Here is a 14,916-nt window from a genome sequence, read left to right on the forward strand (position 1 = left end):
CATCTCCCCATCTTCCTTATTTACACTCAGTGTATTTTCCAGTTTTGTCTCAAAACAATAACTAATAGGAGTTAGGTAATGTTTTATATTTTAATGAGTTCAAGTGTATTGTCTAGCATTTTCATTGTTCCAGCATCATTATCTAAGAGGTACTCTAAGAATTGGAATTCCCACTTTGGAAGAGCTAAGTCTGAAAATAACTAGCAGTGATTTTATAGGTTATTTGAGAGAACTGTCACAATTAAAATGTAAAAATGGAGATAACTTTATAGACATTGCTACCCAGGAGGGAAGATTCAGGAAATTTTAATGTTACTCTGGGTAAAAGAATGCTATTTCACTCAGCACTTTAGCAACTATGGTATTTTGTCTAAAATAGAACAGTAATTCTCAACAAAGAAATTATGGCCTCCTCATGGGGCATCTAGAAATATATAGGGACATTTTTGTTGTCATAATGTTTAGGGGGGCCCTAGTGGCATTTACTGAACAGAAATCAGGAATGTTAGACATCTTGCAATGTATGACATAATCCTGCACTAAAAAAAAAAAAAAAACTGTTCCATGACATGAGAGTTGCATGAATATGTAAATGAGTCATTACAATGATACAGAAATTATGGAAGAGATGAAGTTATTAGTAATGACAAGAACTAGTAGATGACAGTGTCTATGGAATTATTACTGAGGAAGCCAGGTGTTACTTCCAGAACCCAGCTTGATTCCTGATTATGGAGGATAGAATGTCTAGAGAAAGTAGTGTCTTAGTCCCAGTATGAGGTTTCTCTCTCCAACCATTAATGGTGTTGAGAATACCTGGAGACGCTGTAAGTTATTCCTGATACTTAAGCCCCCTATTGAACTCTGAGGATGGGACAGAAATCCTGAAAAGCTGTGACCTTAGTTCCAGTGCATGAAGTCCACTATTAATTCCTTCTGGAGAAGGAATATAATTATTTTTGAAGATTTGTGTTGACTCCCGTTGACTCATATTCGTGGAGTTGAAAATGCCTTCTGCAGAAGCCAGGTGTTGTGCCAAATATGCAAGTCCCCTTTTTACCCCTAGTGATGGTGAGGTCATCCAATAACATGGCTCTAAGTACCATATATATGGCTAAGACTCTCAAGTTACTAACTTTAGCTCATACATCTCTTTTGAATACCATACCTCTATTTCCAATTGCCTATCAACATCTCCACATAGATGTCTAATAGACAGTTCAAACTTAACATCTTCAAAACTGAACTTGCTATCCTTCTTCCACCCTTCAAACGTTGAAGTCTTTCCTTCTTGGTAAATGGCAAATTTTAACATACAGGAGCTCAGGCTAAAAAGTTGGAAATTACTTTGCATCCCTCTATTTATCTCATACTCCATATCCAGATCATCAAGAAATCAACTTGACTCTTTAAAACTTATCCAAAACCCAACCACTCCTCACCATCTCTAGAGCTAAAACCCTGGTCTAGCCACAAGCATTTCTTGCCTGGATTACTACAATATCCAACTGGACTCCTTGATTCCACTCTTTCTTCTCTTCCCTCCCACCCCTCTTGCCAGAGAATGCCAACATAGCAACTAAGTCAGATATCATGTCATTCTTTTGCTCAAAATCTTGCAATGTCTTCCCACCTTATTCAAAGTCTGAAGTTCTTAGAGTGTCTTACTAAGTGCTCTCTTCCCATTAACTCCCTGAAGCTCATGTCCTGCTACTTCTCTCCTTACCTATTTGACTTTATCTATATTGGCTTCTTTTCTGTGCCTTGAAAATACCAGGCATGCATCATCATTAGAGCCTTTTCACTGGCTGTTCCCTCTTCCTGGAATGCTTTTCACCAGACATCTGCATGGTTAACTCCCTAAGCTCCTCCCAGATTTTGTGCAGATATCGCTTTCTCAGTGAAGCCTACCACAACCACACCTATTTCAAATTCAAACCACTTACCAGTCCCTGGCAATCTCAATGCAATTACCTCACTCCATTTCCCCCCCAAGAAACTGCTACCTTATAACATGCTATTTAATTTGTTTCCCATGTTTACTGTCTATCTCCATCCCCCTCAACCCCACCCCCAACTAATCTGTAAGCTCCATGAGACCAGAGCTGTTTTCCTGGTTCGTTCACCATTGTATTCCAAGTACCTAGAACTGTCTCTCACATGGTGTTTAATCCTTTTTGTTGGGTGACTTTCAAGTGTCCCAATACACATGTAGTTGAAAAATCTTTTTTATATGCTATAATTTGAGGAAATGTTATTCCTTGCTTTATTTGACTCTTCATAAGCATTTATCATCTTTTGGGGGCATCTTGTCAAAAAAAGCACTGACACATATTTGAGTATTTGAGCATTGGGTAGATACAAAGTCAACACTGGTAGCTGTCATATCATAATGATTTTACCTACAGTTGCAAGCATCTATTATAGTATGTCTGTGGGACTGGCTTTGCCTGTGCATTTGCATAGGCAAATGCATTTTATTATAAATTACTTTCATTTACCCTTCATATTATAGCTAAGACATAATATTATTATTTTTTCTTTGGTACTGTGTATCGGTAGGTTATAGTATATATAAATTTTATTTAAGAATTTCAAAGTAGGTTTTAGGAAATAAAGGAGGTATTGGGTTGAGAATCACAGCAATGGAGTAATTAATACTTTCAGACTGCATACTTCTTGTTTAGTTTGTGATTTTCCAGATAGACATCTGGTACTCTGTGAAAATATGGGGCAGATGGCACAAATCCACTAATATTTAATGAAATTCTACCTTATAGAAAGCACTCACCAGCTTCACAAACATTCTTGCCAAAGCTAGGGAGAATAATTTGCATGTCTTTGATAATAAATAAATGTAACTTCTTTACCACCATTAGATGAAACTACAAATTGGACAATTTTTGCATAAAGTCTTTGTTCCTCTCCTTTCAGCACAAACCTTCTAAGACATTTCTGTCTAAACTCAACAAAATATAAAGCTAGGTGTGTATGTGCTTGCCTATGCTTAGTGTAGAACAAGTTCCTAGCTCGATTGCCCCAAATCTCTTCCCTGTCTAGTCCTTCCCAATTTTCCGAAGGTTTCCTCCAGGAAGTATCTTTGAAACATGTTTCCTGACTTTTATCTCTTGTCTATTTCAGGCACCTGCCCCTTCTAGGATAAAACCCTTGAACTATAATTTCATCCATCTTTACCTACCAGATTATTTCCATTCCCATATGACTGTACCAAACTGATATATAGGAACAAATAGGCACTTAATTTTGACAGTTTGAAAGCAAACTAAAATTGTTTTCTTCTTGCTCCTAGAGATCTCCTGCCCTTGCAACCTTGAACTCGATTTGAGGTGCATGTTAACATGACATTTTGATGCACTTAGTTACTACCCTAGTCTTGCAGAGCTATACTGGATGAGTCTAAGATTTGGCAAAGAACCAGTAAGCCCTTTTATTTCCACACAATGCAGATGATACTACTGATGATAGTAGGGTTGCACACTTGTGCAATTTTGGCTGAAAAGTCTAATATGTGGTCCGTTAGTACCATATAAACAGCAGTTTCTTAAAGTTCCTGTCACCAGTCTGAATCCCAAAGTGCTTAATCAATAATGAAAATTTTATTTATTTTTTTTCACATAGGCTGGGATGAAGAAACTTTAGCTAAATGTCAGGCTGAAAGTTCTTTTATAATGTAACTAACTTCCTTTAAGGAAATCATTAGGGCTATAAGATATCATTATGGGGTGATTTGAGAGAATAGCATTGAAATATATGCATTACCATATGTAAAATAGATGGCCAGTGGGAATTTGCTTTTTGACACAAGGAATCCAAAGCCGATGCTCTGTGACAACCTAGAGGGGTGGGACAGGGAGGGGGTTCAAGAGGGAAGGGATATTTGTATACCTGTGGCTGATTCATATTGATGTATGGCAGAAACCATCACAATATTGTAAATTAATTATCTGCCAATCAAAAATAAAATTAAAAAATATCACTACCTATTTGAGCACTTGGCCAGGACAATTAACTGATTACTGATATTCATACACATATTGTTATTGTTTAGTCACTAAGTCGTGTCTGACTCTTGCGACTCCATGGACTGTAGCCTGCCAGGCTCCTCTGTCCATGGGATTTCTCAGGCAAGAATATGGAGTGGGTTGCCATTTCCTCCTCCAGGGGATCTTCCCGACCCAGGGATTGAACCTGTGTCTTCTGCTTGGCAGGCAGCTCCTTTACCACTAAGCCACCTCACAAATAGTGTAAGTAATTTCAATGGCCTTTGATGCTTATGATTTAACTTTTAGTTTCTGTAATTTAAACTGTGGCCTTCCCAAGTGGTGCTGATAATAAAGAACATGTATGCCAATACAGGAGACATAAGAGATGTGTGTTTGATCCTTGGGTTGGGAAGATCCCCTGGAAGAAGGCATGGCAACCCACTCCAGTATTCATGCCTGGAGAATCCCATGGACAGAGGACCCTGGCGGGCTATAGTCCATTGGGTCACAAATAGTTGGACACAACTGAAGCGACTTAGCAGGCACACATGCAATTTAAAGTGTAGCAAAGTTTTCTCTCCCTACTGATTTCTGTTCACTCGCTACCTCCCTTTCTCCTTTCTCTCCTCGCCAACTAAGCTCCAGTCATGTTCTGAGATGCCTCTAGGCTTTCTCCACCACCTCCACCAGAGGAGCAGCTGCCACTGCTAACAGCAAAGAAGGTAAGTGGGAGGGAGGAAGTGAGAAGGAAAGTATGACAGAGTATTATAAAGAAGGAACAGATGAACAAACTTGTGGTGAGTCTGACCCCCTTCAAACCCTTAAGTGCCACTCAACTCCTAACCCTTGTCTCCAGTCAGTGCTGTCACCTGAGCAGCAAGCATTATCTGAAGGGAAGCAACTGCCATCACCTTCACTTTGGAGCTGATTACAGCCTTGAGATAACTGTTTCCACCTCTGCTTGAACTAGAAACTATGTAGACATTCCTGGAGCCAAGGGTGGTGAAACTTGTCGCAGGTCCTTCTGGAATTGTCCAGAGTGCCAGAAAATTCAGTAAACAGCCAGACTGGCAGGGTGCAGCTGGTCTACAGATCAAGAAAGTGAAAGTGAAAGTGAAGTCGCTCAGTCGTGTCCGAATCTTTGCGACCCCATAGACTGCAGCCTACCAAGATCCCCCATCCATGGGATTTTCCAGGCAAGAGTACTGGAGTGGGTTGCCATTTCCTTCTCCAGAGGATCTTTCCAACCCAGGGATTGAACCCGGGTTTCCCGCATTGTAGGCAGACGCTTTACCGTCTGAGCTACCAGATCAAGAACTCTTTGCCATCTGAGGATCCAAACGTCAAGGCACAACAACAGCAGAATGGCTTTCCATTAATGTTAATGTTTGATTGAGAAGCTAAGAACTATTCCTCATACTTTGGGCACAGAAACCTACCTGCTTAACTCTGCCTCACAATGATGGCTGAAATTGTTTGTACAGAGAACCCAGTAAATCAGCGGTCAGGATTCCTTCTTCAGCTAGTAGACAGTGTCATAAACTCCAACAGCATAGAGCACATGAAAGAGTCGACATTGGATGCAATTTGTTGTATCTGTCAAGATATTGGCACAGAGCAGCTGCAAGGTCCATCCAATGAAATTCTGACTGCCATAATCCTGGGGAAGTTGAAAGAAGATTCTAATAGTAAAGTGAAGTTAAGGACTACGAAGACACTCCTGAAGTATTGGAGTTCATCAAAGAGAACTTTGACAAAGAATCTAAAAGACAATTTCTTTTCCAGATAGCCAATGAGGCAGCCAGTTATCAAGATTATAAGGTGTTAATGACTACATTACAGAATCTGGTGAAGAAAATGCCCTTGTATTGTCAATAGTGGAGGCACATACAAGTGCTGCTCATTTTGTGATCACAATTGAAGTAAAACAGTGACTTTGATGAAGTGGCTCTGTAAGGAATAACATTCTAGTCTAATGTCTGTGATGTCAAAATAGATTTGGCCATTGAAGTTAAAGAGGCAGCAGAACAAAGAAGGTCCCAGGGCACACAGCAAGATCTATGCTAAGGAAACACTGTAACTGAGGTTCCAATTCTCACACATCACTAGAAAAAATGGTGCAAATGATGATTCTCCTGACCAACTGATGTGAAGATGACATTGTCTCACCTGTCCTCTCTTGTACAGAACAGATCAAGAACTCTGATTACTGATACCAGGATATGATTGTGAAGACTTTTGCCTGTATCTTAGAAGAAAATAAATCCAATAAGCTCAAACTCTTTAGTTATACAGCCAATGCTTATCTCAATATAATTTATCAAAGACTCCTGTGGAAGTTGTTTGATATATAAGTATATAGACCAGGGCCAGATTTTGCAAGTTGCTCCATGAAGCTGCCTTAAGTGATGTCTACTGGGTTCCCTTGCTACAGTGTCTGATAGAAGGCCTGAGTGCTGATCATCATGGCATTAAATGCGCTCTGAGTTTTCTCCTATCTAGCTGAAGCTGTGTCTGAAACCTCCGTGAGTGATGATCAGGAAGAAACAGCTACTTACTGCTGATCTTCATATTACAGAAGCTCCTAGAGATCGCAGACCGGCCTCATGGCCACTAAAATAATCTGAGAAGTGCTTCATGTGAAGCTTTGATGAAAATTGTGAAAAAGAGTAACAAGTACTATTACCCTTTAGTTCACAATTTGACACTGGCAATTCTAACTGCAAAAAATGTATTGATAGAGATACAGTCATGTACAAAAGCACTTCTGATAAGATCCAGTTCAGTGGCCTTCAGTCTTTACTCCACACAGCTCTTCAAAATATTCTCTGAAAAGTGCAGCATCAGGGTGAGACGATGGACTCCTTGTTAAGGATTTTTCAAAGAACAGTTGGATCTGGGGGATGCAAAAGGGTGACTCAATGGCAGTTAATACATCAGAGGAAATGTTGATTGGTGAATTCCTAAAGTATATAAAGGCCTCTAAGTTGTCCTGAGTATGGGTATTTCATTGAAAATTATACTGAGTGCAAGGTTTTATTGGAGACTGTGAGATAAGTGGAAAAGTTATGTCACACCTTGAAATCCAATATCTTAGTTTTTGTTGACAGAGAACTTGGGAAATGAGAATGTCCACAGGTCTGTGAAGCCACAGATTCTGTGTTTGGTGATATTGCCTTTGTTGTTGGTGGAGAGTTGAACAAATACCTAGAGGTAGTATTGAACACATTTCAGCAAACTTGCCAATCCAAGTTGAATAAATCAGAGCATGGCATGGTGGATTATCTGAATGAGCTAAGGAAGACCACTTGGAAGCCTATTCTGTCACTATCAAGGATTAAAGGAACAAGGATTAAGGGTGATGCACACCCAGATATACTGCTGATGCAACCAAAAATAGAGTTAATTTACCTTTCTTCACCTACACTGCTAGACTTGAGAATCATTCAAGGAATATTAGGTACTGGTGCTGCTGAGCCAATAAGGAACTTATTTACAGCATTTGGGAAGAATGTAATGAAATTAACAGCAGTTAGCTGATGATTCTTGAAGTGTTAACTAAGGAACAGAGATTCAAAACTAGCAAAGCAAGACCATATTCAATGGACAGCAAAATAACTGAGGAAATTAAAGAACCAAGGTCAATTTGTAGCCATTGGGATGAAACACAAGACCATCACTGGAAATGTGCAATCTTTTGAAAAACCTAAAAGCAAGGAGTGTTTCACAGATGCTGAAAATATACCACATTGAAAATCCTACCACAGAAGGAGCAGCTATTAGAAGTTGGACTGTTGATTAGCTATGTAAACACTGATATCAGAGAAAACCATTCTAATGGCTACTGTAGGAGCCATTTTGGAAAAAAAAAAAAGACATAATGGGTTTAGTTAATTGGGGGAAGGGAAGAGGAAGAAGGGGGAAATAGGAAGGGAAAGGGGAAGGGCAAAGAGAAGGAGAAGAAATGGAGGTTATTTCTTCCTAAGGAATGCTACAATTTGCTTTTTGGTATTTCAGGTGGTGCTGAGTGGAATGACTGATTTTCCCAGAGAGCAGAGCTTGGGATCAGCTATGTACTTTGTCATAAAAAGCAGCTTGAACCGATGCTACTGATGACGATGATGATGGAGTTGGATTTGTGTACCTTTGTCACCCAGCACTGTTAAACATTCAGGGTAAAAGGAAATGAAGAATACTATACAGTCTGAGTGTGACTGAGAGAAGCTGTATCCACATTCTCAATTTCAAGTCATTGAAGTTTATCTTTTCCCCTTAAATAAAACTGGGACAGGGGAAAGGGTACTAAATATTGCATTTCATAAAACTAACTGAAGTTCTGTCTACTAATGGACCACAGGATATGTAAAGGAAAAAGAAAAGGAAAGAAAAAAAGATACTTTTTAACTTTTTGATTGTTTTTAGTTATTACCATCATTTTAAGGAAAACACTAACAAATGCTCAGAACAAAAATCTAAAGTTCCAAGACAAAAACAAAATTAAATTTAAAAACCTACATCCTAAACAAACCAAAATGTAAATGGTTGAAAGTGACAGTACAAAGAGAAAGCTCCCTCTTATAATTCATATGACTGTCTTGACACCCACTTCCTCTATAAAAAACAATGCCAAAAAATTCACCAAAAAATTTACAATAAAAATAAATACATAAAAATACAGCAAACTTTAAGTAACTATTTTCATCTATAAAATGAGGATGAATTTAATAATTAAACAAAATCTAATAAATTAGCTATCAGAAAATTGGTTGACTTTCTATCCTCTTTTATCTGAATGTCTCCAATATAGTATTTTCTTGCATGTGTATATGCTCAGTAACACAGTCATGTATATGCTCAGTAACTCAGAGTAACTCAGGAACTCTTTGCAACCCTATGGACTGTAGCCCAACAGATTCCTCTGTCCAATGGGATGTTCCAAGCAAGAATACTGGAGCAGGTTGACATTTCCTCCTCCAGGGGACCTTCCTGACCCAGGGATTGAACTTGCATCTCCTGCGTCTCCTGCATTGGCAACATTCTTTACCACTGCTATATTTGCTATACTTTAAAACCAACTAACCATAAAAACAATAAAAAATTATATGCATAAATGATGTGTGTATATAGTTACACCTCTTATGATGAAAACAACACACATGAAAGGTTTCATGTTTCCACTGAAGTTAAATATTAATATCATGATCTCAAATTTTCCACAGGAAAAACAAATAAATTTTAGGGAATATGTAAATTTATCTATCTCCTAAAGAAGAGGGGGAAGAAAAGTAATCTTGTCTCCTTTATGTACATCTATGCTAAAATTGAACCTCATCTAACAGCCCTTTATAATTACATTTGGCTTATGATATTGTGTGTTAAATACTCCCAAACTATATTTGAGGAGCCCATGCACTCATTCCAAGCCTGATGATTCCAAACTGATTCATTTTTTTCACAAAGCAAAAAGATAAGTAGGTTAGCTTGAATCAAGTCAAATACTGATAAAAGCAAATCTCTTTTGATGGGCAGGCCTCAAAGTTTGTTGAAAGCTGGTTCAACTAAGCATTGATTAAGAGTGTGGATGCTTATCTGATGCTTATCCAAACTTATCTGAAATTGAACATCTTTGTTCTAAAAAACAGGCCAAAAATCTGATACTGATTTTGATGTTTTGGTTCATAATAGGTCACAAGTATCAAAAGAACAGCCTAACTAGGAAGTGAAGATATGGCTGGAAACACATGTAGGGGGATTAGAAATTAAAACTGTCAGAACTCTGAAAACATGCAAGTAAGGAGTCTCAGTGAAGTGGGAGAACATATATAAATAGCAGAAGAAAGAGTAGTGAAGGAAGAAGTTTATTAGTTTGAAAACAAAATAAAAATTTCCTTCAATGTTGTTGTTGTTGTTTATTTTTTAAACTATGAATTATTCTATTTTGAAATGTCATAACATTGAAAGAGAATATGAGATTTTTGTGTTCAACAGAAAAAAATACAGAAGACTTCTGCTTCTGGGAAGACAGAGTATATGTATTTTCCCCTATTCTTCTTCCTAAATATAGCTAGCAAATCTTGACAATTATATATGAAACAGACTTAAGGAGACCCTGAAAGGCAGAGAAAATGAAAACTTAAGACTCAACAACAAAAAAATAACAGTTGTTTAAGAGACCACTGATGGTAATGTAAAGTGGTATATCCATTCTGGAAAAGAATTCAGAAATTGCTTTAAAAAGTAGACATGCAATTACCATTCCAGCAATTGCACTTCTGGACATTTGTCCCAGAGAAATGAGAAGCTATGTCTGGACAAAAACCTGTATGCCATTGTTCATAGTATCTTTACTTGTAATAGCTAACCCAAAACTAGCAGCAATACAGATATGCTTCAACATGTGAATGGTTAAATGAACTGTGGCACATCCATACCATGGAATACTACTCAGTCACGAAAAGGAACAAATTATTGATATACACAATATCCTGGATGAATCTAAAGGGTATTATGCTATGTAAAAAACAAAGCCAATCTTGAAAGGTCATATATGCAATATTCTCAAAATGACAAAATTATAGAGATGAAAAACAGATTACTGCTTTTGAGGAGTTAGAAATAATATGGAGGAGGGATAAGTATGGCTATAAAGGAGCAGAATGAAGGAGATCTTCGTGGTAAGGAGACAGTCTTGTATCTTGAGTGTGCTGCTGGTTACACAAATTTACTTGTCATAAACTGACAGAACTCTACAAATTGTGATGGTTCATGTGTCAGTTTGGCTGGTCACAGAGTGCCCAGATTAAACATTATTTTGGGATGTGGCTGTGAGGTTGCTTTGGATAAGATCAGCATTTCAATTGTATATAGATTGTCCTCCCTAATGTAGATGGGCCTCTTCCAATCTACTGAACAGGGCCTGAAGCAAACAAAAGGCAGAGGAAGGTAGATTTTTCCCCTTTTTCCTACCTCACTGATTGATAGTCTCTGGCTCTCAGACTGGGATTTACACCATCAGTTCCCCTGGTTCTTAGGCTTTTTAATTCATGGAATTATATTACTGGTTTTCCCAGGTCTTCAGCTTGCCAACAGCATATCATGGGACTTAACTCACTCTATAAGCACATAAGCCCATGCCTCATAATAAACATGATTTATTGTGGTTCTATTTTTCTGAAAAATTCTGACTAGTACACACATATATTTAACAAAGTCGATTTTCTGATTTTGAACTCCAATTACTTAAGATGTAACCATTGTGGGAAACTGGGTGAAGAGTACATGGGACTTTTCTATGCTATCTTTGCAACTTCCAGTGAATCTGTATTTATTTCAAAAAGATAAGTTTAAAAGTTTGAAAAACACTAGTGGGGGTGGGGTGGGAGAACATAGACAATCATTTAGCAGGGTAAGAGATCTTTTGTTAATCTCAATTTTGAGATTTATATCTTATTCCATTTGAACAAATCTTCAGTTCAAAATTATGCATTCATTTCAATCCCTGAATTTCTGCTTTTTAAAGTTTTGTCTTGGTGTCATTGGGGGACGTCATCAAAATGTAGACTAATAACATAAAGTCTTTCCATTTCTGACCCTGATCAATTAACACTTGTCTAGAGAAATTGTCTCAATAAAAAACCTGAAGCCTAAATTCAGAGCATTTTTTTCGTTTGAATTTCAATGCTTCTGGGGAAAGGAGTGTGGTATTTACACTGAAAAAAATAAACTCCATCATCCGTAAGGATCCAATGATACTTAGAATACCTTTTTTACATGGGACCAATATAACCACTACTAGGTTGATTGTGCTCACAGAACACATGGTCAGTAAAATGGGCTGTGTCATCTAGAAACAGCATCAGAAACCTAAAAAACAGGAGCTTATACAAGACTAAAATTTTTTTTTTCTGACACGAAAGACATTTCAAGGTATGCAATTCAAAGCTGAGAATGGTAAATCCAATAAAATTGATTTCTATTATTAACTAAGCAAGAGAAAATTTATATTAGTTAGGCAGCTAGAATTCCCTGTCAAGTATGAAAATAATTTATATGTAATTATAGCCAGTATTATGGGTTTAAAATAAGGTCAAAGAATCCTTAATCAGGCCAAAAATGTCTTTGACAATAAAGAGAACAGGATCTCCTGGAATTAGATCATAGAAGAATATATAACCAGTGAAGTCTTGGTTAACAAATTAAGAGAACTGGGTCAACAAAAACATTTTGATAATTACAGATTGCCAGGTACAAAACTCAAAGGGAAAGTGAAGAGTGAAACACAGTGGTTCACAGTGTCTAAACATATGACAGTTAAACCTGGACCCTTCACAAGTAGCTTCCCTAGAAGACTGAAGAGTTTGAGAACACCTTACAAGCTCTATAATAAATAAAATGATAGCATCACTGGCCACAAATATATGGAGGGAATTTTCTCTAAACATGGGGGAAAGCCTGGCCCTTTGTAAAAGACTGTTTCACTGAAAATCAGTGAAAATGTCTTTATTATCACCGTTTTACAGACAAAGAAACTAGGGCTCAATGAAATGAAGACACCAGACAAATTCTCATGGCTAAGAAGTGGCATGCCCTCCTCAAATTCACATGCCTAACCAGGAGGCGCTAGAGGTAAAGAACCCACCTGCCAATGCAGGAGATGCCTGAGACAAAGTTTCAACCTCTGGGTGGAGAAGATCCCCTGGAGGAGGGCTATAACAATCCACTCCAATATTCTGGCCTGAGACAAAGTTTCAACCCCTGGGTGGAGAAGATCCCCTGGAGGAGGGCTATAACAATCCACTCCAATATTCTGGCCTGGAGAAGGATGGATGGAGGAGCCTGGCAGGCTGCAGTCCATAGGGTCGCAAAGAGTTGGACACGACCGAAGTGACTTAGCATGCAAGAAGTGGCAGTGCCTAGATTCTTTGTAACTAGAACACTGCCCTACTGTCTGCTGCACAAATCACCTTTACTCATAAAAAAAAAAAAAAATCTGAGCTATATGTTTAATACAGACATAAAAGTCATTTGCTGCTCTTTTCTCAGAGCAGATTATTTTATTTTCCAGCACTTTAGAAAGCTAATATTATTCAAGGCTATTAAAAAATATAATTTCAGAAAAATGCTCTGTGGCTAACAGGGAGAACTGAGCCTGCTCACCATAGGAGGTTTCATAACCAGCTGAGTCTACCTCCAAGGGATCTGTCTTCCTCTCCAGAGAGGAAAGGCCCAGCTGCTTCTCTCCTCTAGCATTTTGTCCAGCTGCTCCAAAGTGCTTTGCTTACAGGGGCAGCCTCAGCTGGCTCTTTCTATGAAGGATAAAGGATCCTGATTATGGCTAGTATTCCTGCTGCAAACCGTACCTTCTTGCATTGACTTGTTTGTTTTATTTAAAACCATGTTGACAGCGCTCTGCCTTCTCTGCTGCTATAAATAATCACACTTAATGATCAAGTATAACCTGCACATTCAAATGCACGTTTACTCTTATACATCTCCGTGCCCTGAATAGTCACAGCTACCAAGACATCCGTTTTGAACATGAGCATATGGTTCTGAGAACTTCATATATCAAATCTGCAATTTGACTGAAGAATTGAACATAATGTTTTCATTAACACTGATGATATATAAAACTGCTTCTTAAGAAAATAATAAAACCTGGACTTGAGCTGGGAGGTTGGAGCTTTGAAGCTTTTAGGATTGAATTTTTATCTTGAAAAAAATGCTGTCTGACAGCAAGATAAAGCATGCATAAAAATACTGTGTAAATTCACAATGCTTCTCTTCAGTCCTTTAAAGAAATGTGGCAGAGGTTCCTTGATGACCTAACAAGTGACTTCTAGTTCAATGTGAGTGCTCTGTCAATGACCTTTGCCTTCACTCTTTCTCGTGTGTCTGGACAGTGGAAATATGTCCTCCTTGCTGTTCACCATCTTCTCCAGTCCCCCCTTAGAGTCCCCTTTGGCTGCATACATCAGAAAGAGATGGTAGAGAAGTACGTGAGTCACACACAATTGCACGTTACTCTGGAGGGACCTGAAACTCTATGGAACACCTGCCACTCAGTGTGCACACAAAGAAGAGAAATCCAGTCATTTGAAGATCTTTCATTTAAATGTATTTCTAACAAAAAGATGCCACATACTCCCTGTCTTACTCACCCCAAATGGAAGCATTCAACTTATCCATTAATGGTGAACCTAGGGAGCTGCAGTCCAACTTCCTCCCACTGTGCCCAAACTGTTCTTAACAGACCATCTTTTTTAGTAAAGAGAGGAGTTCAGGTGTCATACAGAATAAATTCTTGCCTTAATTTAAAAGCATTACAAGAAATGGAAGATTCATAATGAGATTCTGGAGAACGCCCTGCGGTGACTTTCTCTTCTTGCTGCAGGTAAGAAGCAAGTAGCTCATGGAGAAAGGGAAGGAGAAGGCCAAAGGGCAGGTGAAGTCAACTGAATTCCTTGAAATCTGTATCCTCCTCCTTCCTAGAGAGTGGAATTTCTCAGTGACTGCCACAGACCACCCTCTCCACTGCCTTCCATTGATGCCTAGCTCTTTGCGTTCCATCATGCAATCCACCTGTCATTCTGCTGCCTCCCTCAGCTCTCACTCCCTAATTGTTCTGAGTTTCTTGGTGAACCATCATCATAACCATCTGATCCAGGATGAGGATATATAAAGGAAAATCCAACTAGTCACTGAAAACAAGTACCTTGACAAAACTGAAAAATCTGTAACTACATAGAAATAAGTATGAGAAATTTCCAAATGTTCCTTTGAAAGAGTTTTGTAAATTTTAATATTTATATAATGATAAGCTTCCTTAGTGTCTCAGATGGTAAAGAATCTGCCTGCCAAGCAGGAGATGGGGGTTCAACCCCTGGGTTGGGAAGATCCTCTGGAGAAGGCA

At 38.4% G+C, this 14,916-nt stretch overlaps 2 pseudogenes; both read left to right on the plus strand.

The window, feature by feature from the left end:
• The first annotated feature begins 5,565 nt into the window (after positions 1-5,565).
• On the plus strand, positions 5,566-6,071 carry LOC145535652 (importin subunit beta-1 pseudogene; annotated as a pseudogene).
• Positions 6,072-6,158: 87 nt separating this feature from the next.
• LOC145535653 (importin subunit beta-1 pseudogene) lies at positions 6,159-7,544 on the plus strand (annotated as a pseudogene).
• The last annotated feature ends 7,372 nt before the right edge of the window (positions 7,545-14,916 follow it).

This window comes from Giraffa tippelskirchi, chromosome X, assembly GCF_054371585.1.
Source record: "Giraffa tippelskirchi isolate mGirTip1 chromosome X, T2T-mGirTip1v1.2.pri, whole genome shotgun sequence".
In the NCBI taxonomy this organism is placed as follows: Eukaryota; Metazoa; Chordata; class Mammalia; order Artiodactyla; family Giraffidae; genus Giraffa; species Giraffa tippelskirchi.